We start from the raw sequence: 3,652 nt of genomic DNA on the forward strand, positions 1-3,652 counted from the left end.
GTAAATGTTATTCCCCATTTTCCCAGCCATGCGCTGGATGACTGGCATGGATGCTCAAGTGGTCCTGTGCGCACTTCATGTTAAATTTTGCCTCCAGCATGTAGTTGTATGCCATGTTCTTGGAAATTGGATTTTTGTTAGGGATACTTCACAGTCCCCTGTTAGATGCACTGTTTTAGCCATTTTCACGGTATAATTAGAAAAGTGATTGTCAGGGAACATGTCCTTGGATGGGTTGGACAGTAGGGTAATATAAAATGGTGTTACCGCCAGCTTGATGCCTACAGTGAGACCTCCCCATACTCACACTCCCTGTAGGGACCTGGCAAGCACTCAACTGTTACATTTCTGGGGCCATCTCCGTCATTTGACAAAGGGCTGCCTGTTAACCCCACTAACTTTCCTTTTCAGAGTCATTTCAACCATGTACACCCTGTGTGGATCATCAAGTACCTTTTGTAACTCCCCCTTGTAAAAGACACCCGACACCGTTTCCTAATCGTAGTCCTTTAGCCTGTAAATATATACACCCTCCTTAAACTTCACACTTTCCACTATAAATTTCTTGTCACTAAACGTCTGCTGGTAACACTTCATAAAGAACCTTTTCAACTTCAAAACAATAACATGGCCAACTTCTTTTAAAAGAAGAGTATTTACTCTTGCAGCGAAGTGACTCCCATACACCATTCTCCGCACCTTTAATGAATTATCTGGTGTTACCTCTATAGGAGACGCTTTGATGGTTCTGTGGTAATAGGCGTTGTAAACATTTATAAAAGCCAGCAGATCATCCACATATCAGTAGATGTTGTAAGCTGTTAAATATCTCCATATCCTAGACTTTAAAGTTCTGTTAAAACACTGTATAACAGCTGCTTTACAAAATAATGAAATGCTTGCTGTTTTAATAATTTCTGAAATGATTTGTTTAAGAATTATTTTCCAGCGTCTGTTTGTAGTTTTTTGAGGGGTTCTACCTCTGCTGAAGCTTGCTTTAAAACCATTGGTGATGCTAGTCCTGCTTTTATCGCACAGCGCTTCTGCATAGACGTAGTTGGATAATACATCTATGACTGTTAATATATATTGAGCGCTTTTATTATGCTTTGCGAGATCTTGAAGACTTATTATGTCCTCCTGCCATTTAGGAGTGTATACGACTCTTCCCCTGATGACCATATCTTCACCAGAACTATGTTACCAGCTGGTTTTTCAACTAGAGCCCTTCTAAAGAGAGGTTCGGAGCTTTCGAAGCTTCTGACCCCTCTTGTATTGTAATAAAGCTTCCTTAACACGTCCACCAATAAGTTATCATCCCATGTACCTCATGAAATGAAAGACACTTGTTTTGTGTAAAAACATTTTATTTAAAAAAATGATTGTCAGCAAAATACAAGCATGACATATTTTACAGTTTCTTGGTACATGGCTTTTCCTAGTTGTTGGACATTTTGCTTTCTTTTCACTACATATGCATAATATGACACCTGCTACAGGCATTACTAGGAGCTTGGCAGATAATCTGCTTCAGTGTCACAAGTTTTGACGTTCGGACAATACAAAACCTTTATTTCTAAAATAATTTTTGGTCAGAGTCTCCAAGGCGCTGTGTAAGGTGGACTCTGGCAATAGTCTTAACTCAGGCATACGGCATTTGTACACACTCCAGTATACCACCATTGTAGGTACCCAAGTGTTGATGCACCATCTGGCTATACAGTCAGGACTGTTGCACTGCATCTCCATGGGCAGCTCACAAAGCATCAGATACTGCTGTTACAGGGTGTATTTCAGCTATTCTTTCTTTAATCAACACATATACCAATATGCATCCGGGGTCTAACTCCCAGGCATCTTGGCAAAGACATTTTGATTCTCATCCTAAAAGTGAGTGCGTATGTAATGTTAAATAACACAGTAATGACCTGCTACCAACAGACTCAGCATTTTTCAAAACAGTCTCTGTAAGGCTAAAGAGCCCATTCTTCATTTTCTAAAATAAATATCACACATACGTCTTTCTATGACCCTTTCTATCATCCTTTTATCAAAATACACACGCAACCCTTGCATACTCCCGAGTTTTGAGGTTGGTTCGCTCGAGTATCAGATCTCTTTGAGCATTGCTGGCAAGACCTTAAGCATATCAGGGTGGACATATTTATTTTCCTCAGACAACCCAGAAACCAATCTTAACAGTTTATATAACTTATTACGGTCTAACAACCTACATATTTGATGGATTGTTCTTGATGGCTATTAGTCGTAGAGACACTTGTGAGCCTCCTGCTGTTCGTCATTAATTTTATGTCCGTAATAAAGGTTGTAATAGTCACATTTGACACAGGTGTTCACAACAGTCTCAGCAAAACCTGGTCATGTGGCATCGTAGGGGTCACCTGGAGTTTCCTTTTCAAAGTTTGCCCTATTATAGGTACACACACATTTCTTACGAGGCTCTTTGTTTTGACTTGTAAAATTTTCAGACTGTTTTGAACAGCATAAGCAGTAAAAATTTACATTGTAAACCTTTGGGGCTGCTCTTTTACCACAGATCTTTGTGCTTATGCTTTCTACAGTTCAAAAGAGAAAGAAAGACACACAATTAGTTAAAATTCAATATCACCATATATAGATAAATTGTCAGCAGCTATTTTTTACTAACCTCTGCATTTTCATAGGACTTGGCAGCGGCTCTGAAATCTTGAAAGTCGCAAAGGTCCATTGAAGCATAACTGTCGGCAGTGCTTGCTCATGGTGCTGCACGACTACAGTGTCCGGAACCGTTTCCTCCAGAAACCATATATCTTCATAGACCAGTGAGTTAGGATGAGCTATGGATACTTGACCTTCTTCCATGTCGATGAAATTGTTTCCAACATTTACGTCGTTACTTGAAGCTTTTTTGCCGCTAGTGGCACCCTTAATAGGGGATATCAGTTGAGGCAAATCCTTGAGGCTAAGCGCTTCCATCTGACGGTGGAGGACCCCCATCTTTAGGGTTATTCTGCTGCGCATTCTCATCCATGACCTCCGATGTCAGGCTACGGTAATATCTAAAATAGAGTCCAATCCATCATCAGAGGCAGCCTTTTTTGCTGAGATGGTTGTATCTCTTCATAATGACAGAGCAATCACCTTCTGCTGGATGGCCCTTGGTTGTTGCATAGGCCACTTAGGAGCTCCTTATATGTATTCCAAACACCCCAAAAGAGACGGACACCTCTACATCACAGCGTGGCCACCTGATCTCCAAGGGTTCTGGTTCACTGAGGGCTGCCACATAGCCTCGCCCTACTGTATTGGAAGTCCCGGTCAGTGATGACATCACTTACAGGGTGGGACAAATGTCACTTTTTGAATGACAAGCAAAGTTATTGAGTTATTCTACAGGCATTCCTAAGTATTCCTTGATGGTTAGGACAAAATACTGAACTGCTGTGCAAGGTGTATTGTAAGGTGACTCCCATGACAACCCAGGTGGAACTACAATAAATAAAACTAAATCAAAACACGATCTCTTAGAGGGCATGTCCCTGGCTGTGTTTGCTTGAGAAAGAGTTTCTATTGGCAAATTTGCCGCTTTCTCCCACTTAGGTGCCGATTCCGATCTGGTAAAACCCGGGTACAAATGGTCGTACGGAGCATT

At 41.0% G+C, this 3,652-nt stretch overlaps 1 pseudogene; it reads right to left on the bottom strand.

Annotated features, from left to right (window-relative positions):
- Window positions 1-1,953: 1,953 nt before the first annotated feature.
- On the bottom strand, window positions 1,954-2,997 carry LOC146868512 (uncharacterized; annotated as a pseudogene).
- Window positions 2,998-3,652: the final 655 nt, after the last annotated feature.

Source organism: Triturus cristatus, chromosome 1_2 (genome assembly GCF_964204655.1).
Source record: "Triturus cristatus chromosome 1_2, aTriCri1.1, whole genome shotgun sequence".
Classification (NCBI taxonomy): Eukaryota; Metazoa; Chordata; class Amphibia; order Caudata; family Salamandridae; genus Triturus; species Triturus cristatus.